The sequence below is a fragment of the Esox lucius genome, chromosome 14 (assembly GCF_011004845.1).
Source record: "Esox lucius isolate fEsoLuc1 chromosome 14, fEsoLuc1.pri, whole genome shotgun sequence".
In the NCBI taxonomy this organism is placed as follows: domain Eukaryota; kingdom Metazoa; phylum Chordata; class Actinopteri; order Esociformes; family Esocidae; genus Esox; species Esox lucius.
In genome coordinates, this window is record NC_047582.1 from 18,702,754 (window position 1) to 18,729,567 (window position 26,814).

Below are 26,814 nucleotides of genomic sequence, written 5' to 3' on the forward strand. Positions count from 1 at the left end.
TTTTGACTGTGTGGAGTACATTTGGGCATGTTACTGGGACAAAATTCCGTCTTTTGTAATTGCAAATCATTTATTGCAAATAAGGGCACATTGTTAGCTGGTATTGATTGCAGGTTTGGTTTGTTTGTTTAAAGTATAACTTCACTTGTAGTATGTCATACTTGATGGACCTGGGTAAACGAACGATGGGGACTGCGAATATTTTCTTGTAATAGTTTTTGTCAAATGCGTCGTGTCCGTTGTAGATTGTTATAGTGTGTTAAAGTGATTTTGTATGAATCTTATAAATGCATTAAACCGAAGAAAATGTAATGAATTATTTCTGCATTCCTCATTAATGCAACGCCATACATAAGATGCAGTACTGGGCCCATTCATCAGTTACTCCAGACGCTAATACAACCCTTTCCTGTGCTGGAATGATTTCTCTGGAGGGATGGATGACATTAGTTTAGATTAGAGATTGTTTGGGGATAAACACCCAATATAATCCTTTCATGTAATTCTAGCACCCCTGCCTGCAGTCGGAGTAGGCAGTTGAGTAGGCAGGGCCAGAAGGCCAGCCAGTGCAAGAGGAGACAAGAGGAGATGTTGGAGCATTTTAATCCATACTCTCCAGGGCTCAGCTCATTCCATAATGTCCCACCTCCTGGGATAAGTCAGATTAGGCCCAGTGGGCATTTGGATTCCATCCTCAGCGGAGGACGGGCTCCAGGTCACCACCTGTTCTCAACCCCTGGTGTAAGACATGAAACCCCATCTCGGTAATGACAGATATACTGTATATAGATAGGTTCGCTATACCGTACATATCCCTTCTACGATAAAGGATAGATGCACTGTATATAGACATACCCTCTATAGTATAACAATTATAGATATACTGTATATGGCTATAACCACTATAGTGACTCATGACAGATATACTGTACTTATACCCTCTATGGTAAAGGACTGATGTACCGTATAGAGCTAGACACTCTATGGTATAGCTTTCAAAAAAAAAATGTTTAACTCTGTAGGTTTGGTTAAATATCTCCCACACCAAGAAATGAAATGTGTGATCCAGTTGAATTAAAATGGTTTGTGTTTCTCCCATTCCAGTGATGCTGGAGCCCACACACACCCAGCCAATCAATTTCCTTCTCCTCTGTCAATCCATACCCTGAACGCTTTCCTCCTTCTTTGAATAAACTGCAGAGATAGCCCGGGCAGAAACCCAACACTTCATATCACTTTGTCAAAAGACGAGCTTCCCCAAATACACAAGATTGACTCAATGTTGGCTTTCACTTGAGAACATGTCTACCTCACTTAAAAGGGAACTCGACCCAGAATGGTGTTGTGTATCTGTAGAAAAGAAAAAAAAGTGATGTTGCTGCGCTAATCAATACAATGTGTAAATACATGAACGTGTCAGTCATTTAGCTGGGACTCTTACCCACGCTGACTTACAGTTAGTACATTCATCTTACGATAACTAGATGAGACAGGAAAGAAACGCGGTCTCAGTTGAGTGAGACACCTTGAAACCTCACTGGCTGGGGTCAAGAAGATTGTTCAGAGAGTGAATACAAAAGAGGGACAGCACACTGAAGAGTCCCCTGAAAGGAGACCAGTCTACAGTTTATCATGTCGGACGGGTTGACTGATAGTGTAACGAATGCCCTTTGCGTCTCAGTTCCCTGGGCCACTTACAGTACACATGCCTGGAGAACTACAAGCAGTTTGTCTACGAATGTTTTGTCTGGTGTTGTTCTCTCATGTCATGTGTAACACTGGACGGTGACGTGGGATTTGTCCACCAACAGCAGAAAACCCTGAGAAGTTGTGAATCCGCCCCTTCATGTGAAGCCAACGTAAATGACTGAGGTGACTAGGCAGATGTAATCACCGGCCGTCGGGTCCCTGTTAGAGTCCCGGCTGGGGGACTTTCTTCACTGCCACTCTAGATTTGGCACGAGTGGCGGAGAGGTTCACTGTTTAATAATGAACAGATCGAGCCTCCTGTTACGGATACATGCACCTGCTTTGTGCATCAGTCAATTACATAATTAGAACTCTCCCCCAGGGGAAAGCCAATACCTGTGCCTGGGGCAGCTCCTGGGGCCCCGCCTCTCCCTCCATGTGAACGGACGTGGCGAGCCACCAGCCAGACAAACAGCTACCTGTGTGTGTGTGTGTGTGTGTGTGTGTGTCTGTGTGTTAGGGAAAATGAAATGGGAGCAGTGTCAATTTCCACAGATTCAGTACCGGGGGAGTCGCTGATGGAGAATTGTGCCCAGCTTCTCTCAGAGATTTAGATTGAGTAGAAGAAGGGCTAAAACCCAGCTCATCTTAATTGGCCTGAGAAAAGGATCCATGAAAACAAGACAGTGGGGTCCACCCCTCGGGTACTCACCTGGACAGGTGGGCGCCAGATTTGGGCCTGATTGACATGACGCTCAGCCGCGATGCCCCGGGCTGGTAAAGGCTGGACACTGCTGCCCCTGTCTGGCCGAGTGAGCTGCAGTACTGGCCCACGGACGTTTAAGCCAATCAGGGACAGCTCAGTGGTGATTAAGCCGCTCACTTTGGCCTCTGGAGAGGGGCGAGGGGGAAGAGTGATGAGTCTACAGGAGGAGAGAGGGACGTTCAGGATCACTTTCGTGTAAAGGCTGTACATCTTCATTTCAACTCCCACATGCCTTCCACACGCCACAGCTTCTCCCAGCGCTCCCCTCGCCTCTACCCCCCCCCCCCAGTCACCAGACCTCGTCACCGGATGAAATAACAACAGTCATGCAAATAGACCTCCCCCAGCCTCCGTCCGCTGCCAGACCTCCTGCGTGGTCGACCGACGCCCATACACGCATGCCGTGTTTCACTACACAGCCAAATCAACCGTTCCTTATTAATAGCAACGATGATGTAAATCGTGAAAACAGGGAGGGGGGGGGGATCTGAACAGAGGAAGAAAGGAGATTGAGATGGAAGGGGAGGCTGTGTTCCTAAAAATCAATTTTCACACATCAGAACTATTAGGTTATTGAAAAGGGGATGACTGATTGGGGCAGAGCAGGAAAGGAGATGTGGAGATGAATTGGTCCTTAATGCTGCTGTGTGGATTGTAAAAGCATTGGACAGGGAGGGGCCTCGGGAGAGCAACAGGGTATGTGGGTACGTGTTTGATTCATAAATGCAATGAAGCATGTAATGGACCAGTTGGATTGTATTTATTTTGTGAATCTCCATGTTTGTATGGTGTTTCTGAAGACAAGGTTCAAAATGCATTTGTGTTGTTTTTTGATTATCACACGAACATGCAGCATATTATCCACAAATCCACTTTTGAGTCATTTTCCAATTGTAATAAAGCTGAAGCCTACAGAGGGAGGTGAGAGGGATACCAGGTGCAGATATCCTTATGCCTGGAGACCGACAGAGTTCTCCTGCCTCCTGCCTCAGCGAGAAATCTTAAAGTGCTTGCCGACTTCTAGCTGCTAATAAAGCTAATGCATTAATGTAAGGGCAGGGCGATTAATGAGAGAGCTCTAGTTGTGACATCCCAGACACCCTAATGTTGGAAGAGACGCTCCCGTCCTGCGCTTTAATCCATCACCGGACACCATAACCCAATTATGGCCTGACGCTTTAGTTTGATCTCCTCTGGTGGCACGGCCACACAGACACTTAGGGAGGGAAGAGCCGTCCTGGGCCACAGCATCTAGTGCAGCTGCACAGACACCAGGCGAGACCGCAGAGCAATGGCCAGACCCCATCTACAATGGGATGAATTGGATTGTTGCTTTGTGCAGCTATTGAAGTGCAGTAGGGTGGGGACATCGTAGAGAACCTCATTGTCACACAAACCTTATGTGGCTCCTACAATGTTGCCTACTACTGAAGCAGTGCTGGCCAAACCAGGACTGAAAAAAGGGAACATTTGAATGCTATAGAGCGATGATTTGATTAGTAGAAAAATATATGTCTTGACAGTAAAGGTTTGACGCGCTGTTTTATTTTCATGGCTCGTTATTTATATTGAGTCAGCCACAGTCACATGACCACGGTACCACGTCACACAGTCACATGCCCACGGTACCATGTCACACAGTCACATGCCCACGGTACCATGTCACACAGTCACATGTCCACTGTACCACGTCACACAGTCACATGCCCACGGTACCACGTCACACAGTCACATGCCCACGGTACCATGTCACACAGTCACATGCCCACGGTACCACGTCACACAGTCACTTGCCCACGGTACCATGTCACACAGTCACATGCCCACGGTACCATGTCACACAGTCACATGACCACGGTACCACGTCACACAGTCACATGTCCACGGTACCACGGTACCACGTCACACAGTCACATGCCCACAGTACCATGTCACACAGTCACATGTCCACGGTACCACGTCACACAGTCACATGCCCACGGTACCATGTCATGCTCTTGCTGAGACGGTTAACTCGTGCTCGGATTGAGAAGTTTAACACAGTTTCCGGGGCCCCGTTGCCTGACTCGCAAAAACCTTGTCTTGTTTTGCTTCCCATCGTAGCATGATACTACACGGTGTCATGGTTACGTCCCCTGAGGTCCTCCATCAGAGCCCTTGCTCCATTGTAGGTAAACCGTGCAAGCCGTGGATTCAATCCATTTTTCATGAGCCGGAAAGAGCCCTCTGTGTGCAATATTTATGATCCGCACTCACGAATTCAAAAACAATACTTGACTCCTCGCTGCAGGTCGCGAGGAACGGCTGCAGCTGCCGGGGCCCTGTCACTGGCCCTAAGAGGCCCCTGTGAAGGTGAGCTGCTGGCTGCAGTGTGGAGCTGTGGCAGGACTTTGAGGGGCTCTACGGTCTGTTCCGGCATGTCTCTCGCTCTCTTCCCTGTTTATGTTACAGTGTAACAGCGCTGTCAATCAAGAGATCTATGAGCTCACTTCCTCTAAATCTGGTAGATTGACTCCTTAAGAGTTACTGGAGGCCTCACTTCCATTAGCCACTCCAAACTGCAAATTAACTTAAATGTGCTCAGCTCAATAAAATTCAAGACGATCATTTGCATGTCAATGTCCTCTCTCCACTCTTCCAAACATAAAGCTGACTTCTGCAAATCCTCTATCAAAGTCAAGAGTGCTGTGTGTGTTTTGTTGCACCAGAGCCTTTTTGCTGGATGGAAAACCCCAATGCTGACATAGTTGAGGGCTTACCTGAAACACCAGACGTCATGCTCACAATTTCTTAAAAGCCCTGAAAATGTTTCATCTGATCGTTGTTGTTGATGATATTCTGTTTTTTCTTAAATAGATTGTCAGTCAATTCCCAGCCACTTGTCATACTGTATCTGATTAATAATAAGAATGAATACAATGTCATATTGAATTATTTATAGTTTTAAATTCAATGAGAGATAAGGTGATTAAATGTGTTGTGTAGCATGTCTTTTAGTGATTAGAGTTATGCCATTATTGTTCACTCTGACAACGATTTACTGCAGGAAACAGAACTTAAGGAATATATCAATATTATTGGGGGCGATGTCAAGTTATCATGATAAATATTGTCTTCTTAATTACAGGACATAGAAGACTGAAAACAGTTTACAACATTGAACTAATACCAAAGCTAAACTAACAGACAATAAGGAATGATCAGTCTACAGCTGAATTAACAATGTAATAAATCATCCTATTTTTTTCCTGCTTTCATTTGAATAATTGTGATTCATTTTACGTCCTGGTATGACATTCAGTTGCACTGTCCATCTTTAAATCAATACATCTCTGGACATTCCAGATTAGGGGTTATCCTTTACTAGTCATCAATCTGTCAGCATCGTCATCATGTGCTCCATTTCTGACTATTCCATCTATTCCAATGGATGTCAGTGCCTCTCAGCAGTGCAGATCAGTTCAATGGGAATTATTAAAATCACAGAATGATCTAGTTGGAGCCATTTTGCAAATGATTTCCCAGAATGGTATTTCTGCAATAAAGTCCATGAGGTTTCTGCTCCTGTGTTTGGTAGAACGCATTCTACAGTGTTGTTCTGACACATGTACGATGAGCACATTCTTTGAACAGATCTACTACCTGTGGATTTTGACACCTGCTGTTAAGAATTTCTCACATGAGAACAAAACATCAGTCAGGGTTGAGAGTATGTTCTGCTCTGTTATACTGTAAGTTTTATCATTACATGATCTTGCAGACATCAATTCAGCATTAACATTAACTGGAGGTCATTTAAAATGCCTCATTTGCCAGAATCGCCTGTTCTCTACAGAGACCGTGGATGCGCAAAACATGCATTTTTCCATTTGGCTTTAGTAAGTAAGTAAGTTAGTAAGTAAAACCTTGTTGTATGCTTTATTGTATGCTTTACTCAAGTTCTACTCATTGTTTATTATATTTGATATTGAAAACAGCAATGCTTAGAAAACAAGCATCACCTGTACTTGTTCCCAAAACTTGTTAATTTGTCCTCTTCCTCAAGTGTTTGTGAACGTCAGAACAATCTCTCTCACTCTTAATTTGACCTGTTTATCCTAGCTTGTTCCTTTCGAACAAATGCTTTAACTGCCTCAGTAGGCTGTTATTTAGATCACACTCTGGCTAGGCTGTTATCCCAGGCATACCCTAGCTAGCCTGTTATCCAGTTAGCAGAGCTTCCCCACCAGACTCGGGCTTCAGCGGCATCAGATGCCATCCACTGGATATAAAGTGAGTCAGACAAACCTGGCGGCCAGACCTCTAAGGAGAAGACCTCGTTGCACACTGAAGTGCTGTAAGTGCCTGGGAATCGTCTTACAAGAAACACTTATTGCATTTTGTATTGAGCATGATGCGATGAAAAATTAATGGCGGTATTGCGATGTTTTCTGCTTTGTGTGTGTGTGTGTGTGTATGTGTGTATATCTTTGTGTTTGTGTGCTCCTCTCTGTCTATTTGAAACCGGCACCAGTCAGCAGAGAGAACACAGTGCCCCTTGCATAATCATATATCATGGAGGTCTCCATCTCCTATGGCTTGATGTGCGGATCAAAGTACCCAATGAGTCGATGGCTGATTCCCGGCTGCTGTATTGGCAATCGTTACCGTGCAAGCCTCTCTCCATTTACTGCATTACAGCTCTATATTTCCCTAGCTTAGTATGCATATTGACTCCACTATTGGCAAAGCAATAGTGTAAAAAATACTCCAGAAATTGGTCCAATACGATATGTACACATAACAGTAAAGCAGAAAACAGCCAAAGTCAAACAGCGCAACATGCCACAATATTCTGGGGGATTTGAACTGAGCTCTTAATTGAGCCATTGATCAAAACATCCCTGTAAAGACGAGTATTCGTTTTTTTTTACATTCATGCCATTAAAGCCATTCTTTGTACATGTTTTATTGATTTAAATGAATATCATGGGATGGGATGAATATCATGAAGGCAGTAATTGGAAAAAAATAATAATTTGGATTCAAATGTCCAGCGGACATAGATGCCCAATGGAGGTTTTAAAAACATAATGTGGTACGAAGAGTAAGCTCTTTCATTTTCACCCGATTTATTTGTTAAAATTTTAAAGAACTTGCTCTCAACCCATTAAATTCATCTTAAATACATCACTGTTTAATAAGTGTTCGGTATTCCAGCATTCAATGTTTTCATTTCTAGCAAGGACCGTGAAAGAAAATGACCATGAAAGTAAATGGCATTATTAAGAGACAAAGTCACATGTTCTTGTCATGAAGTGACCATGGATAACTTTAATGGAAAGAAACTATCAATTGTATCAAAGATCTTGAACAAAATCAAAAAGTTATTTCACTTTTACAAATATAGAAATCAAAGAAAACTATCTGATGTCAATTAAATTTGTTTCTCTTAGATTACAATTGAGAAAGGGTGTCTGGGTCGTGATCATCATGTTGATGTAGTAGTAAAAGGAATTAAATGCAAGATATGTTTAATGATAATAAGCAGTCAATGCTTTGGTCCCCATACTTGTTAGATCATTTACAGCTAAAACGGAATGGGAAAGATGGAAGCAGCCAGGATTAGGCCATAAATCTTCCTCCTGCTTCTGACACAGCTAGAACCTGGGCTGTACTGCTGCTCCAAAAGGAGGGTGAGTCTCTTACCCCCCCCCCACCTCATGTTCTCTACCTCTCTCTCTCTCTTCCCTCACTCCTTTCTCTCATGCTCCCTCACCCTCCCTCTCTTTCCCTTTCCCTCATTGTCTTCCTCTCCCTTTCTCTCCCTCTATCTCTTCCTCTCTCTCCTCTCTCCTACCTCTTCTCTCTCCCTCTCTTTCCCTTTTCGAACCCTAACAGCCCCTTGCAGCATAATTCAGCTCAAACACACACAAGCACAGGCAGACACACATGCATGCTCACACATAGACAAACACACACATTTGCCATTTAGTCATCGCTCTGAGCACATGGTAGAGGATAGCCAGACGTGTTCAGGTAGAGGAGGAGGAGAACACAGACTGGACAACGACGGATTCCCAGACAGGAAGTGAGGAGTCCCCCTAGGCTAGAGCTGCTGCTGATTGGGTCAGAGAAGAGGTCAAAGGAGACGGCTAAGAAAAGCCTACAGCCATTATCAGAAACAATCATCAGACTTACCTCACAAGGAGACCGATCAGGGTACATAAACAGACTGGCCCTTGGGGTGTCAGAGACCTCTTCAATATACATGAAGCCAAATGCACCATATATGTCATTTATTTAGGAAAACTGAGCCCAGAACATACATCTAATTGTGAGGCAGAACGTAGTGGTCTTGCCAGAGGGGATCATGTGTGTTTGTATCCTCCGAGGTACTGAGACCCAGATAAGAGAGGATGGAGTGGATTTCCTCATCAGGGCCGTAAGGTAGGCTGTTGTGGAAACATTCGTTGTCATCCTCGGTGACCACCACAAACGCATACGCCTAGATAAGCCGCACTCTTTCTTTATGGTGTGATGTTTCTCCTGCGTCTCCTTATCTTCTCCCATCAGGATCAGGGCAGGATGACCCAGGGCTCTGGGTGCCAGCTCCCCCTCCACTGCAATAAACGTAATGGGCCCTTCTGCCCCACACAGACAGACTGCAGAGCTTACTTCCACCCCAGTGGAGACGCCACGGCCTTTAACCCCCCCCCCCCCCCCCTTCGCTACTCCCGTCCGACCCCCCTCATAAGATCTCCCTCAAGGCCTCCCAGGGCGCGAGTCTCTGTCTCATTTTCTCCTCCAGGAGATGGAGGGATGCGGACGTTCCTCTCTCCTGCCTCCGTCTCTTCTTACCTTCAGGTGTTGGTAGGATGTGTAGCCAGCTTGTTGTCCTGCGTCTGCAGAAGTATGGCAGTGGTGCCTGGTCAGAGTTAGTGATCTCAGGGGATTGTCTCTGAACCAAGTGTTAAGCAGAGAGTGGGGAGAGATGAGAGGAGGAAAGGAGTATTAACAGACTGAACTGGAGCAACAGGAAGGAAGGGGATGGATGATTGACAAACATAATGTCACTAATGTCAAAAGTTGGACAACCTTGGTAGAGACTGGCTAAAGCGCTGTTGACATTTGCTAAATTTTCACTCAGCTAGATTATTTTATTTGACTGCAACAAACCTTTTTATTTTAATTAGCACAATATCCCTACCCTATCAATGTGATTAGCGTCTCTTTTGTATTTCCGTGTTTTATGGATGATTTTATTTCCATCGCCTCTCTCAACCCCACCAGACAGATGGGGCATATGAATAATTGCAACAGTGTGAAACGGCTGACAAAAGAATTATCCCAAACAAAAGTCTACGAGCTGTAGATGTCAGATAAAGTATGTCTTCTCCATTTCCCCACCTGATCTCTGACTACACGCCTCTGTTGTGTCTGTGCTTTAGAACCACACAGCTGCCATCTCCTAGTGAAAAGAGGTTGTGGGACAGCGGGCCCTCTGCGTCCATGTCACAATGTGTGAGGCCCGTCCTGTCGGCTGTCAATCACACATCAACTCTCTGTCGGCTATTGACACGGTGTGGATGAGACACGATTAGACCCGTGGAGACGGACGCACCACTGTCAGGCCCTCTTGGTTTGCATCACCGTGGTCAGTTGCACTGATTAGAGACCATTCAGGAAGTTTAGCGTACGGCTGTGCTATGTGAAAGATGTGACAGGAACGTCTATCACCTCTGCCCTCACAGGGCACAAGCAGCAGTTACATTCCATGGCCCCTAACTGATTATACATACCAGATACAGTGTTGTGAGACTGATGGTTTGTCTTAGATTAGATCATACATAAACGGCAAAAGAGACAGTCACATAATACGGGAATCAAGTAGGTGGGGGGTCTGGGGCTCCTCCCCCAGGAAAAATAATAATTTTAAATGACATTGTCCTAGAAATCCAAATATTTTTTACTGAGATTAAATTAAAGAAAACCTTAACTCTCATCCTAAATGTCAGTGCCTTCTAAATGCTTTTTGAATTTTGATTGGAACCGGATTCTACAATCATGTGAGAGTTTAGTATTTCTTTTAGCAAAATGTCAATATAGCTTTGTGTTCTATTTTTAAATAGACTGAATACAACATATATAATTGACATGAGAATAACAGATTGTAGGCCAGTACTCTACACCACAGGCAAAAATACATATTACGCTAAACAGGTTTTTAATTCTATAGTGTCCCTATCACATCCCTGTCAGACCCCTGCCTTTTTGCAAAGAAATGTCTACTGCTGCCTTACTCTTAGTCATGATTGGTACATTAGTGCAAGCTGTCAGGCACTGGCTGCAAAAAACACATAGCAAATAGATGGAAACGATGGGAGAAAGCACAAACTTGCAGAAGTGACTAAGCAAACAATGATGGGGAAACATCCCCAACAGGGCTTAGCATTATACACCTCTGGATGTGTCAAAAGAATTTGGCCTTGCACATTTGGAGGAAAGCAGGACTCCCTAGTTATTAATGATTAGGCCTCTGAGAGAGGGGGTGTTGGAAGGAGGGGCGTGATGAGACCCCCTGAGGGCATGGATGCAGTAATGATTTACTAAATGTCAAATGAACAGCAGCAAGGAGTAAACAACAGGCCTCCTGGCTGGGAGCTTTTTTAGCATTTCACGCCCTGATTGTGAAACCCGCTCCAATGTTGGCAACACGTCATCCCAGCATGTGGTGAAAGGCCGTATGGGGAGAGACCAGTATTCATGGGACACACAGGCACCCATTGACAAGCACACACAAGCATTTACTTTTTGCCTTCCACTCATAATGGATGTTCGCAACTTCTGTAATCCCATTTCTGCTGCACCAGAGTACCGAACCCTGAGCCGACAGGAAGAAAAAGCAGAACGCATCAGAGGCAATAATAGCTTTTCAGCTTGTTTTTGCAGTGTTTGCAGCCACTGTGTACGTCTCTGGGGTGGCCATCACAGGTCTGACAGCTCGATGTGGGCTGAGAGGATGCCATGTCTACCATTGGGTGAGCCTCATCACTCCGCTCCTGGGAGACCTTTGAAAGAGCCACCACACTCTATATCGCCGCCACGCTCCCATTGCCTAATCACTCTCAACCTCTCCGCTCTCTCTCGTTTTTTACTGTCCCCTCACCATCATTTATTTACTTATCTCTTCCTCACACGCTGTTTTCAGCACTTTGATTTCCCCCTTTCCCGAGTACAGACACAGATGCCACTAAAGGCCTGGAGTTACCCATGGGCACATACTGTCAATGAGGAAAACAAGATGGCCGTCTATCCGCGTCGTTTCTACTGAGGACCGTGGTCAACCTTATCTTCTCATCCATATTCACGCTCTTGGGACTCACATGACCTGGCGCTAATTATAGGGGAGATGATGACCGCGTCAACGTGGATATGCTAATGTAGGTCATCAGTGTGGCACATGCAGAGGAGGAGGTGGGCGAGGATAAGCAAAGGCATTGGGTGATGGAGGACGGGGAGGACGGGGGGGGGGGGGGGGGGGGGGGGCATGGGGGTCTTGGCAGCCACCCTCCGTCTTGAACAGACATGCGGTCACTTATGAGAGGTTCCACCAACCTCCTCTTCTCCCCAGCCCCCTCCAGCCCCCCACCCTCCCCTCACAGGACCGGCTGTCAAAGAGTAGACAGCTCTCGTAACAGTTCAGCCTGTCGTCATCGCTGACCTCTCCCGATGCGCAGAGACGGCTTATTAAGGGGTGTGGGCCCAGGCCACCCAAAGACCAAGCCTGCTGGGTAATGTACCAGCAAATTCACTTAGCACTGTGGTATCCCTGCTGCAGCACTCTGGGGGAACCCCTGTTCCATTTATCTATTAAGTTCAGTTAGCTCTCCGTACACATGTCCATGGAGGAGACATCAAGAAGTCATCATCATCAAGAAGTCAAGATCATCACTCAGTACTGTTTCATTTGGGAATTGCATTTTGCAATTACTATCAATAGTCACAATGCGTCACAACAACAACAACCCCGGCCTAAACCCCCAAAGAGTGAGGCCAGGTAATCAAGAGGGAAAACCCATGGGCTAAGTTTCATCCCCTGTTATGATTTTTTTATTTTTTATAATCGAAAGGAAATTCACAGGAAATATTCCCCCCCAGTCCCTCGGTCACTTCTCCCTGAGCTGGGATTCCGCAGCTCATCTGAAGACAATCCAAGGCTGAGCAGAGGAGTGTTGGTTCCAGTCCAAGCTGTCTCCCTCAGACAGGGCAGCCAGGAGCTGGACCGAGGCGCTGGACTGCAGCGCTGGAGCCCCAATTAGTGTAAGCCCTAAGTGAACCTGGCGTGTCAGCGGTCCTCGGAGCAGTTAGCCCCATGCCAGGCCCCAACCTCAGCACTTTCACCGCCGTCGCCCTGCATCGGGCGGGCAGATCTGGGCCGTGTCTCCTTTAAACACGCTGTCATCTCCAGCCCCTCAGGGCCTACGCTGATTGGGTGGCGTCGCCGAGTCGACGGCTGGCGTGTGAGCCACCAGACTGTCCCCAGCCACCATGCCTCTCACCCCCCCCCAGCCTTGTAGTCACACTGGTCACCCTCCTATAACAGTTCTATTGACCCTGCAGGCCTCATTAAGCCTAGATTGGGAGTCAGGGCCACACACATACACACACACACATCCCATAAATGCCAGCTTTGCTAGCAGTCCCTGTGTAGTTGTCATGGAAACATGTAGAGAGATGCTTCAGAGAATGAGGGGGTGATGTAGGACGAAGGGATCGGAGGGAGAGAGGCACATCTGGTGAAGAGGGTGGTCAAGGACAATGAGATAGCAGATAAGGTAGTTGTATGGTACCTAGTTGCCAGTTGGGAAGTTGCCTTAAATGTATGTCCAAAATCCCACCAAGGAATGGCAATTTGGCCTGATATTATATTCACCACCCTAACCATTCTTGCTGTGAGGCCTGCTTACTAATCTGACAGTTCTGAACCTACCCAGGAGACTAAACATGGTATTTTGTATATCTTGAGATAGCAAAATAAGGTGTCCACATTCTGAAGTCCTCTGGAACACAGACCATAATGGCGGTGTGGTAAACCTCACTGTAAAATAACGAGGAAGACATGGAGTTTTGCGTTAGTGTGTTTCTTTTCTGCTATTACACTTCAAAGCTACAGACAGGCGTTTCCTATTTGAGCATTTTTTTTGCACGTCGTTGGTGGGAGGAGTGGTTATGTACTAATACCTCTAAACAAGTGTGGCAGAGAACTACAGCTACAGAACCATTGTCCAGAGCTGGGACTGTATAAACACAGAGTTAGATTTCACCCAGATAGGGCCAGAGATAGAAGAGGGCCAAACATATGTTTAGAGGGCCAGGAACAAAAGCAGTGACACGTTAGCCTTTTCACGAAGATGACCTTTCCCAGCTCCTACCCAGCGCTGCCTGCCGCTGTCCTTTTGTCTGCCAGCCAGCCCCGGGCCTGGCTCAACCCAAGCGCTAGAATTGCTCCTCATCTCCCCAAATCTCCCTTGACTAAATGTCAGGATTACACATTTCTCTGTTCGCACTGAAGGCTTTAATTAGCACGTGTGTGTGGGTGTGCGTGCGTGTGTGTGTGTGTATGAAACAGAAAGAGAGAGAGAAATAGGGAGATCAAGAGTGATGACAAGAGAGAGTGTGTTTGCTGTGTGCTAGCACATGGTATAACAGTATTCATGCATGTGCGTGAGTGAAAGCCTTGCCTCTGTTCACCCTTGTCGCCAGCACATTTCTCTCCACAGCGTCAATCTCTCTCCGGGCCAAGTGAACGACTGACAGGAGGGGGAAAGAAAAGGTGAGAAGAAGACAGAGAATCACCCTTAACTGTGGCAGCCGATCTGCTAATGTGCAAAACAGCTGACGTTTCCACATACCACAGGGTCACATTGAGACCGCTTAAAGCCACCAGGGGGGAATTTCTACAGATGTCATCATTAATCACATTCTCCAAGGCTTTTCAAACAATACAACCAGCACAATAGAATTGGGCCTCTCAATCTCGTAAGATAAAATCATTTGGTTTCCTCGTTAGTCGGAAGTCCCACAGCTCTCGTACAGCATGGTTCGGTAATGACAGCTGCTTTTGTGTGGCTCTCTGTTTTTGAGCACTCTCCCTGTGTTTTTCACACCCTTTATTTGCACGATAATAATCAGCGTGTACTTACCTGTTTTGGTTCTCCCCACATCTCCAGTCCATGTGTCTGCAACAAGCATCTGGTTCTTGGACCATCTGCGTGCCTTCAGGGGCTCAACAACCATGTCACCTTGTTGTAGGCTTGTATTTTCCCATGAAGAAGCATGTGGCCTATATACCTGTTTCATCTGTAAGCACTGCATAGTTGATGACAAGCCAGCCCTACGCAGCTAAACCTAGAGCCACTGTCTCGGAAGAGCATTACGGGCCCACATAAAGTTTTAAAGCCGCTACAACACCAAATCTCTTGGGGTTCAGTAGCCCTGGGATAATGTTAATGCGGCATCATAAACTCAAACACCATATTCCCTCAACCCCCTCCCCCGTGGTTCAGTCCAGGGAAGTAAGGGGAATCCCACACTTCGAAAAGGGGGACCCAAGTCACACACTCCTGCTATGAACGTGTCCGCCGGTTGGGCTACTAAGTTCCACATTCATCCTCACACGCTGCAACTGTATCATATTATCTTCTGCCATTAATTGAAAGATGAGGATGTCAGATTTCACGCTTGTATGCCCTGCCCATTGGCACTCCTTCGCTGCCTCCAGGATCTGACCTTAACTTTGCACACGAAAAGCCCACACCATCCACAATGTGAATGTGACGAGCGCGCACAGACGTGGCAAGGAGTCTTGGCCACAAGCTAGTTAAAAGCTCCCCTCGACATGTAACAAAGACTTAATGACGGGCATGGGGACAGGGGCAAAAGGAACCCTCTCTCGGCTGTGTGGGAGCACGACACGCTGTCAGACCAGCCAGTCCCTGGCCAGAGCTGCCCTACTCATCAGAGCTAGCAGTCACCAAGTACCACATGACTGAATGCCAGGGACTGGTTTTGAACTGGTTTCCTCACTCCAGGGTAGTCTGTAACGAAACACTGCGTCACCTCTAATTAAGGCAGGGGCCCGGGCGCGGGCATAACGAGCTGATGAATAATTAGAATTGGAGGAAATTGTGCAGTCAGGGTGGCAAATCTGGAGGGACAAGTGCTGAAAACAAGGCGATCGGCATTAAGTCCACAGTCACTCAAATCTGTGAACTTGGCCAAGGGCGTTAACACTAGGCCTGTGTGAAAAAGAAAAAAACTCCAGGACTGGTGGCGGTCTGGGGCCTTTGTGGGCCTGTAGGGCAGATCGAAAATAAATAAACAAGACAGCGGTGATAAATGAATCCATAAATTGTCAGCAATGACTATGAATCCTCGGTATTCTGTCTGTAGTTGGACAAAGCGTGCTGAGGTTGAGTGCAGGGCAGGCCTCTGGGAGGACACATGCAAAGAACACTTACATTCAGCAAACGCTCTTACCCAGAGCAACTTACAGTAAAGTGTGCATAGTTTTGTGTTTACTGGGCCCCCATGGGAATTGAACCCGCAGCTCTGGTGTTTTAAGCATTATGCACCACCAACTGAACTACACAGGAGTAAAGGCTAAATATTCTATTCAGCATGTCAGTGGCTCTTCACCATAGATTGACAATTTGGCAGACAGCTCAGTACAATTGCTTGAGGAAAATGCTGCTATAATACACCCTTTTGTTTTAGCTACAGACCGCAGTCCTTAATATAGAGACTCTGTTATTTACTGAAATATCATCGTCCTCATGTTACTTCTGTATTTCATGGGTCTCACGTTGATCATGTCATCAACATGTTAGTAAGGAAAAAACAACAGTGTGATCATTCAATCTCGTATTACAATGTGGATGTGATGTTGCGGAGGAGTAGTTAGCATGTTAGCTACTCAGGTCACTCACAGAAATGATTGTTTATTATCATCGGGGTTAAGGGGGTGGGGGGTGTGACAACTCTCCTAGGGGTTGTGGTGTGGTGTGTGGGGGAGGCAAGGACAACACGGTAGGGTCCACAGGAGAACCAGGCCCTTAAGATTCCCTGGCAGCCAAAATGGCGGACCTCTAATTAGTCCTGGCCTTCCCCAGTCAGCAAGGTTGTTCACTTCCCTAGGTTATTTAACACTACGCTCACTCTTGCTCTTTTCTCTGCCAGCTGTGGCACTTTGTCCAGCAATAGCAGTACACTTCATACTGGCATAAAATTTATCTTTTTTTTATGGAAGACACATTTTTATGTGAAATAATTAGCCATTATGATGCATGTTTGATTTTTTTATTTAACATTTTGAAAAAAAATGTTATTTAAACCCAAATAAGAGTTGCACGCTTTAGTTGTTATGTGTGTGATCATCAGGCGCGCTAAGGTGGGCGCACATTAACAGATTAGTGACCCATGAAGCGCTTTTTTTTCTCTGGTTTTGACTGGTATAAACAGAGTAGCCTATGTCTATGATAATGTAAGCCTACCCATATACAATTGGATTTATTGATCTACTATCACAGAGATAGGCGAAATCTGGTGTTTTGTCTTATTCAGATAGAACTTATTTGGAAGGTTAGGAAAATATTTGTCAGATGCTGTAACATGGCGGGTAGGGCCACAGTGTCGCCGGACCCCCCCTTCTCAGTTCCAAGGTCTTACGCTGCTATATTATTGTGCTGGGGGATTGGGTCAGTTCTCCTTCCCCACTAAGTTCTCCTTCTCCACTATAAATCGTTGTTGATATGAGGAATGCATTTTCTGAATTTTCCCAGTCTCCTCCCGTTTTAAACTTTAGAAGGACATGAGCTCCTGGTCCACACCTGCGGAGTACCTGGTTTGGAGGGCCGTTGCTGTCCCTGTCCTTGTCCATCTGGTCATAATTCGGACCTAGTCTAAATTTAAATAGACTCTGGATATAGACCACATGCATTTATTCATTATTCCTATTGGACTCTTAATATCCCACCCTGCAGAGCCAGAAGAGGACTGGTCACCCCTCTGAGCCTGGGTCCTATCTAGGTTTCTTCCTAAAATTCAGCCTTCTTAGGGAGTTTTTCCTAGCCACTGAAATTCAACACTACTGTTGTTTGCTCCTTGGGGTTTAAGGTCGGGTGTTTCTGTAAAAGCACTTTGTGACGACTGCTGTTGTAAAAAGGGCTTTATAAATAAATGTAATTAAACATTATATAGAACTCATCCCGATATTTGAGGAGGAAAGGTATGTCGGGAAGCACGCTGCCAAAGGTAGATGATTTGCAATTGATGCAGCCATTTCAACTCCATACAGGTACGCCATGTGATTGTGCTTTCTTTGGATCAGGGAAGTGTGATCACTGGTTATCATTGGCTGCTGACAACTTTAGAGCGCAGGTGTAAGTCACAGTTTATTTCTGTAATTTGCGTTTTGAAAATACTTGGCTGGTGGCACCAATTATCACAGGTTAAGTCTGCGTGGGTAAAACGTATTTGTGTGCAGGTGTTCATGATTGCGAACATGCATTCGTGTGCCTGGGTTTCTGTGGTATGACAATGTTGGTTGTGGAGCGAAACATAAAGTTACTGCAAAGTTTGTGTAAAGCTTAGGATGTCATGATTCTTTATACAATAACATCAATTCCCTTTTCATGAAATTGTGATTTCTTTTTCAACAATGTTTTGAAACAGAAATAACAAAATAAGCTAATACATCCTGAGATTTTGGGTTATGTTCAGATAAAATATTAGATTCTGGAAGATCAAAGGGCATTGGATTAATTGGAATGACTGACAATCTGACAGAACTTTAGTGTGTAATGTAGAGATGTAGCCCAACCATATTGAAGTAGAAAGCAATGGTTTAGAAACTCTTTCCAAAGGCACTGAACATAACCCATAAGGTAAAATGAAAATTCCGCTTTTGGCCAGCTATGTAAACTCTAACAATGATTGATCCCGCAAAAGGTGTTCAATTGGTTATATTCCTATATTTCTAAGTTTGAGTAATCCAAAAGTTAGGTTACTGATATGTGGACATAACTTGTAACTTGTAACTGTAATGGATTACATTTAAAAAGTAACCTACCCAACCTTGCTTGTACTCATGGCAGAGCTGGACTGTAGGTTGAAAATGACTGGATCCTTCCTTTATGGGACCTTACAGCAGACTAATGCTTTTAGACTGGCCTTATTTGCTATTATTATAATGATGTTTTTCCCCCCACACCAGTTTTCTCTGCCCTTGACAGTCACTCCCTCATTTCAGCTGTATTAGGTTGGAAATGTAAGCTGTTGGCAGGGAAATGGCTCTTAATAAAAGTTGCCATCTAAAATCGCTTTTATAATATAGGGAAGAGTGGGGTAAGTTGAACTGAAGATATTAGCAGAGCCATCCCCTCGTGCCATTTTGTGTCCATACACAACACAAATCATGTGAGCAAAAAATTATGAACATTTTATAATTTCATACACTCTGTGAAGTGAAAACCACATGGAATAAGTAATAAGCAAGTTAATATCCAAAAGACCTATTCTCAGAAAGTAAAAGGAATATACTGTATTGTATTTCATGACGTTTGTATCTGAACCAGGGCTACTCAACCCTGTTCCTGGAGACCTACTGTCCTGTAGATTCTTTCTCCAACCCCAGTTATTACTGACCTGATTATCTTTTCATCCAGTTCATTATCAGAATCATGTGTGAAAATTTTGAATATTGTATTAAATCAAGGACTAATACAGTCCTAAAATTAACATGTAACATCAGTGTTGACAAATATAGTAAACATTTTAGCTAGGGGCGAGTTCAGACATTCTACATAAAAAAATATGAGCTTTTGCTATTTTTATGCATTTTTATGCATTTTTATGCATGAGATGTGTCATGCTTTGTTACAGACAGATTTCATAATGCCCAGTGCATTTAAGCATAAGCTGAGCTCTAGCCCCCTTGGAGGTTGTGGAGAGAGCCAGCATGGAACAGAGAGAAGGGAAGATATCCATTTGAGCAGCATCAAGGGATGAAAAATAGACTCAGTGACACTATATATTGTAAAAGTATATTGATCAAAATAAAAACAAACATGAACATGTGCAAAGCTCTTGCCATTCGGGGGCCATAAGCGATACCTGGTTGGGGGGGGGATCCTGGGGATTTGTTCCACCATAATCACCTGATTACCTCAGGTTTCCATCTGGCTAGGCTAACTACCCATCTGAACACTGACATAGCTGTTGTCAATAATGCAGTAAAGTACTTGGGTTTGTTACTGTGGTAACTTAAAATGTTATTCTTCAAATTAGTAAACAGTTGCTTTTCTAACCTTTATTGGGTGGCGGGTGGCCTAGCAGTATCTGAAAGGTAGCTAGATCAGATCCCTGAGTAAAGCAGTTAACCCTGATTGGTCCAATGTCAGTGTTGTAAATGACCATGCATTTTCAGTTAACTTACCTGGTACAATATGGGTTCCAAAATAGCATTTCCTTTAATATTGTCCCTCTCCCAGGTTGTGTTGGTAGCTATTTACTCTCCTAAGGTTACTTTATTTCAAAGTTGTGGCAGGTAGCTGCATACATGCCTGTATCTATATATCTAGAGAGATGGCATCGACTCACTAGATATTTAGTAGCCTTTGTTGAAGCATTCACAGTACTTCAGCTGGTACAAGAAAAGGACAGCTGTTAACCGGTAAACCTTGACTACATGCAGGCTCAGGATCATCTGGTTCAGGTGAATCCCCCATTTATTGTCTGGTACGTAATGAAAGTCACTGTCAGAATATAAGACTTGACATTTCCTGTTCTTTCTATGCTGTGAATACGAATAAAACGCACGCCATTGTCCTTGGAATTCTGCTCATACAAAACGGATCTGTACAACACGATGACGTTCGGTTTCAACATGTGACCAGGCCCATTGCCATTGCAACCTGGCTGTGTTTTCTTGGGCGGGGGGCAGGGATGGTGGATAGGGATGGTGGGCAGGGATGGTGGGCAGGGATGGCGGGGAGGGATGGCGGGCTGGGATGGTGGGCAGGGATGGCGGGCTGGGATGGCGGGTGGGTGGAAACACAACCAAACTTCACCCTGATGGTTGCAAGTTCTATTCCATTGGGAACTAAAAGCTTCTGTGCTGTTGGGGAATTTGTCTAGACAGGTGATTATGTTGTTATGGTAATTCCTGATTCTGTAATGTTAACCCTAACCCTAATCCGAACCCTAACCTCAGTACTGCAATGCCTAACCTTAACCATAACCCAACCTTAACCTAAACCCTAAACCCTTAATGTAATTCATAACTAGATGTTTTTGACAGTCGCAATGCAATCAGAATGGAATGGATGTGTTTCGAGTTGATTGCAATAAAATATATTGCTACCAATATAAACATTACCAAAACGTTAAGTTGCAACGTACTGCCAGTGGAGATACGTTTAGACTGATCAAATTTCACGTTTTACAGAAAGTGAATGTAAGTGAAAGTTAATGTAATTACCAGGACATATTGTTAATACACGATGGGATTCTATAGGGTACATAAAATCTCTCGGACCGAGTTAGTGGGTAAAACAGTTGACCAGTTGCTCTTGTATTTCAGATCCCCTTTTAATTAACTTTTTTAATTTGTTTAAGTTTGTATAAAGAATTTCCAATTTGTATAATGTATTTCTCGAAACCTGCTGATTTCCTAAATATCAGTTATGCTTGGATCCTGGGTCCTTTGTGACAAATAGAGGTTATGATAGAGTAGCCGAAGCTCACAAGGGCGTATCTGATGACGGGGAGTGTAAGGTTGATAAACATATCAAAAATCCCATTGACCAGTTTCATGGGCTTAATGTCCTCAACTGGAGAGACGTTGTTTACAAATGGTCCCCCTGTCCAAGACATCTGGTCAACAACTGTAAGGGTAAGTTACATAAATGCATGTAATACAATGCTATAAACTAAAGAGCAACTTGAATTTTCAGACCTAATATTCAATATTACTCTTTACGAAAGTCAGCCGTCATGTCAGAATTTAAATGAGAGTTGGTTTTGGAATGTGGTTTTGAAGGGGTTGTTTCTTGGCCCTATCTTTGCCATTTAATCAGGTATGTAAAGTGTTGGGCAATTATACATTTTTCTCTCACCCAAATTTCGAGATGATTATTTTGCAATTATGACCCTGCTTTTTTCACAGCAACTCCCAACTGATGTGGGAGAGTTCATAAGTTCAAGACCGAGACCTAACCCACTGCTTGTTCAGCGAGGAAGTATTTGTCGGGAAAATACTCAAGCCTAGAACGGAGCATGTTGGCATGGCCAACAGACACAACTTGTATGATGAGGCAAAATAACCCTGTCCAGTATCCAACCCACCAATCCCACACAGAACTTAGCCACTTTGCACCATCCATTGAGTGACCTGTCAGAAATCAGTGACCAGGATAAAATAGCTGATTGGAATGACGTGGCAGCACTGCAAGGCGATGACATACAGCTGGGATTTCGGGAGGGCTGAATTATATTTAAGAAAAAATATTGATGAGACACTTAAAAAACTAAAAAACGACATGCTACTCAGATTAGATTGTAATCACAGGAGGTCTTCAGTTCAGAGAAATATCCTTTTGGTCAAGTTTCTACTGGATAAATTCAGGGAGGAATCTCTCTGTTTTGTTCTATTTGCCACAATGTTTCCCAGCTAAACATTTTTGTTTTTAAAGCACTCCACTGTCTAACTAGAACAAGAGTGGTATTCTATTTCTATTCTGAGGACTTGGCTGTGTAACCACGCACTGACATAGACATCACTCTGTGTGAGGTGTCTTCAGAGCCCCAGGGGGTTATGGGATGTCTGTTAGGAGGCAGTCAGGGGTTGTCAAGGGGCGGAGTGCATCCGTTCAAAGCAGAGAAATGTGAAATTGCTGAATTCGTATTCCAAAGTGTTTTGATAACAATTACCAAAGTAGCAGTTTATTTGCAGTTAAACATCCTTCTTATAATGTTTACATAACAATGTGAAAGTGTTGCACTTGTGAAAAATATAACAGATTGTGAAATATTACAAAAACAATTAAAACGGTGCATACATTTTTCTTTTAGGTATTATTCAAACCCAACATTAGTTTATCATTGTGAGGTACAAAATCAGTTTTCAGTAAGACTAAAATTTAAGAATTTAAACTATGTAGTCAATTTTTACAATGCAATATAAGTTTCTGTCACATATCCATACCACATAGATATATAAATAGATATATATATATATACACATTCACCTAAAGGATTATTAGGAACACCTGTTCAATTTCTCATTAATGCAATCTAATCAACCAATCATATGGCAGTTGCTTCAATGCATTTAGGGGTGTGGTCCTGGTCAAGACAATCTCCTGAACTCCAAACTGAATGTCAGAATGGGAAAGAAAGGTGATTTAAGCAATTTTGAGCATGGCATGGTTGTTGGTGTCAGACGGGCCGGTCTGAGTATTTCACAATCTGCTCAGTTACTGGGATTTTCACGCACAGAGGAGAATGGGTCGACTGATTCAAGCTGATAGAAGAGTAACTTTGAATGAAATAACCACTCGTTACAACCGAGGTATACAGCAAAGCATTTGTGAAGCCACAACACGCACAACCTTGAGGCGGATGGGCTACAACAGCAGAAGACCCCACCAGGTACCACTCATCGCCACTACAAATAGGAAAAAGAGTTTACAATTTGCACAAGCTCACCAAAATTGGACAGTTGAAGACTGGAAGAATGTTGCATGGTCTGATGGGTCTCGATTTCTGTTGAGACATTCAGATGGTAGAGTCAGAATTTGGCGTAAATAGAATGAGAACATGGATCCATCATGCCTTGTTACCTCTGTGTAGGCTGGTGGTGGTGGTTTAATGGTGTGGGGGATGTTTTCTTGGCACACTTTAGGCCCCTTAGTACCAATTGGACATTGTTTAAATGCCACGGCCTACCTGAGCATTGTTTCTGACCATGTCCATCCCTTTGTGACCACCATGTACCCATCCTCGAATGGCTACTTCCAGCAGGATAATGCACCATGTCACAAAGCTCGAATCATTTCAAATTGGTTTCTTGAACATGACAATGAGTTCACTGTACTGAAATGGCCCCCACAGTCACCAGATCTCCACCCAATAGAGCGTCTTTGGGATGTGGTGGAATGGGAGCTTCGTGCCCTGGATGTGCATCCCACAAATCTCCATCAGCTGCAAGATGCTATCCTATCAATATGGGCCAACATTTCTAAAGAATGCTTTCAGCACCTTTTTGAATCAATGCCACGTAGAATTAAGGCAGTTCTGAAGGCGAAAGGGGGTCAAACACAGTATTAGTACGATGTTCCTAATAATCCTTTAGGTGAGTGTATATATGAAATGTTAACTTTATCCTAACAACACCATCACCCCCATCACAGCACACCATCACCCGCTCTCTCAGGACAACAGTACCAACTTTCCCCAAGATGGTTAAACTTACCCTGCACCTACTCTCAATTTAGCTCATAACTGAGATACCTAGAAGTACTGCTGTCGTTTAAAATTATTTAAGATTTACAAAATTATGCAACATATGAGGATAGCTTTAGTCTAAATAATACAGTATTTCCCTTTATACAGTGATGCTGAATAAAGAAAATGGATCATCAGACCCCACTCTCCCCTAAGAATGAATTCATGGCCATGAAAAAATTGATAACAAAGGCTAAAATATTCAATCTCTCAGAGACTAGGTTGCATTCAGGGAAACATTCACATAATGAACATTCAGCACAAGGATGATAAGATGGCCTGTTCAAGGTCAGAATAGTAAAACAGAATATAGAAAATGTAATAAACCCAAAAAACAGCCTATGGTTGGTTGCCTTTGTAGGTCTTAAAAACAACTCCACATCGTCTGTCTTCAAGCTAATCACCTTTGTTTTCTGGCTCCATATGCTTCTCTCCCTATAATTTCTTCCCATTTCCCAAAGCTTTTATAAATGTGCTTCCCCATAAGAATGGTCTACTTGTCATAGATTATACTCTTATTACACAATTACTGAAATACAAAACATGCGGTTAAAATAATAAGCAGTCCTTGTGCAATGTGAAGCAGAAAACTGGAGCAAATCATGCAACGCTAAATATGACTTTTTCCCTTCCAAATCTTCCAACTCATTAGAACTTAATGCTGCATTCATCATTTTGATAAGCATCAGCATGCGGTCAATATAGGCCGGAATGCAGCAGAACGAGGTTGAAGCTCGTTAGGCCACCTATTAGAACATTTAGAGAGTGTTCTTAATAGAACCATGCCTCAGAGCTGATTGCTGCTTAAAAAAGGGAAGCTTTGGTTTCTGTGTGGCATGGCATGTCATTAACTGCACGAGGAGGAGTGCAGTGTCTCACTCCCTACTTCCCGTCCTTTTCCACATACATTAGTGTCCCCATGTCACGTTTCATGTGTAGCGAAAGGGAAAATGCGTTGGTTTCCTAGCTGGATGTGGGCTAAGGGTAAAAAAGCAGAGCCTCGGGCCATTAGAGCAACGCTGTGGCATTAATGCTGATGAGTACTGATCACAGACTCTGGTCATTAGACTAATAAGACTGTATTCAAATTAACCCGGGCTGTTTTCCTTTTCTTTTTTTAACCCTGCCTGCTTTCTTTTCTGATAATGCATGGGAAAACAGGAGTCATATTTCGCTCAGAGAACCCCTGTGTTATTCCCTTAACGATTTAACTAATTAAATGAGGCGCTCCTTTGCAATAAATAATTATTTATCCTTTGTCAAGCGGAAACATCTGTGTTTTCTGTACTATATATGTTAACCTTTTTTATCCATATTGTAATTATTGTATTTAGTGATTATATCTAGGGAGCCGGATTATGTGTTTAACATGGCAAACCAAAACCTAAGTCTTGAAACAAACATAACCTAATACGGGGTGTTTGATTACTTCTAAATGTCTCCTTGTTTCCATTTCTTCTTTTTTTTCTTTAGTTTTCCCTGTGCTGTCCTGGTACACAGAGATTTTAACACTCAGTTTGGGCCACAGACAGCATCTTAACCAGCCACCGAAAGTTTACTTGATAGAATGCCACAGTTGGCAAGGTTTCTCCATGGCTCCCAGGTCATTGTTGTAAATTAGATTGTGTTCTCAGTAAACCTACCTGGTAAAGTTAGAGTAAACAACATACACAATTTTAAAAAAGTTGTTCTTTCTTGTGGCCCACAGCACCGTGACTCAGCCTCTACTTTTACATTACTCAATCAATGAGTTAGTCTTATGGATAATGGATGCATATTAAAAGAGAACACACTGCTCTTCCAGAAGGTTAGAGGGCCACTGTCAAACACATCCCATACCATTAAGCTGATCTCCAGTACATTATACTGTATCCTATATGATACAAATGGATGATGTTTAGAAGCTACGCACAAGCGTGTGAAGAAGTTTGTGAAACAGTATTGATTAGTAATACAGTGAGAGCTGTATCTGTGTCTGAGGATTGAAGGAAGCCGACTGACACAGACTACGCAATAACGCTCAGTATCACAATCGTGTCCAGGAGACGGCTTGCGGGTATATTTTGCAATCCGTCCGACCTGATTATCAGTAGGAATGTTTCAATGTGGGGTTTTATCTCAGGTAGAGCAGCGGAAAGGTCTCAGCGGTCTCTCTGTGTTTAGGACGGGTCTGCCCCACACGCACTGTGCTCGTCACAGGAAGTTCCTCTGGCAACACAGGCATCAACAGGGTAGGTTGCCTGCAGTGATAGGGCTCATGTCCATGTAAATGGCACGCTCTCCCACATTCAGACTAAATCTGCTTCTTCCCCTCTCTCTCTCCGAGGCTCAACCCGCCCGGCCAGCCCTCGGGCCCTGGTGTGATTTCTCCGACTGACAGTGACCCTGCCAGGCCTGACCGTGTACCCCAGCCATGGGGGAGCGACGGGGGGGAGGGGGGGGGGGGCAAAGGGGGTGTGTGTGTGTGTGGGGGGGGGGGGGGTGTTGGGGGGAGCGGCTCTCTCCTCTGCTGACCTTGCTGGCCTGGCCTGCCCACTGGGGGACAAGGGGAAGGGGAAGTGGCGGGTCGTGACCCCTGCGGTGCACGGCGGCGGTCCGCAGACGCTAACGTGGCCTGACGAGGGGCTATTGGAAACATATTCTCCAGGCCCTCGCCACTTACTGCTGCCCGCCATGACCTGATGCAGCTGAACAGGAGCGGGTGACCTTTTCCTGATGCTGAATCGTTCCGCAGAGCAACACAGGATCATTGTTTACACACCCAGGGCAGGGCCCCCAGGGAGGAGAGGAGAGGTCTGCTTAGACCCGAGTGG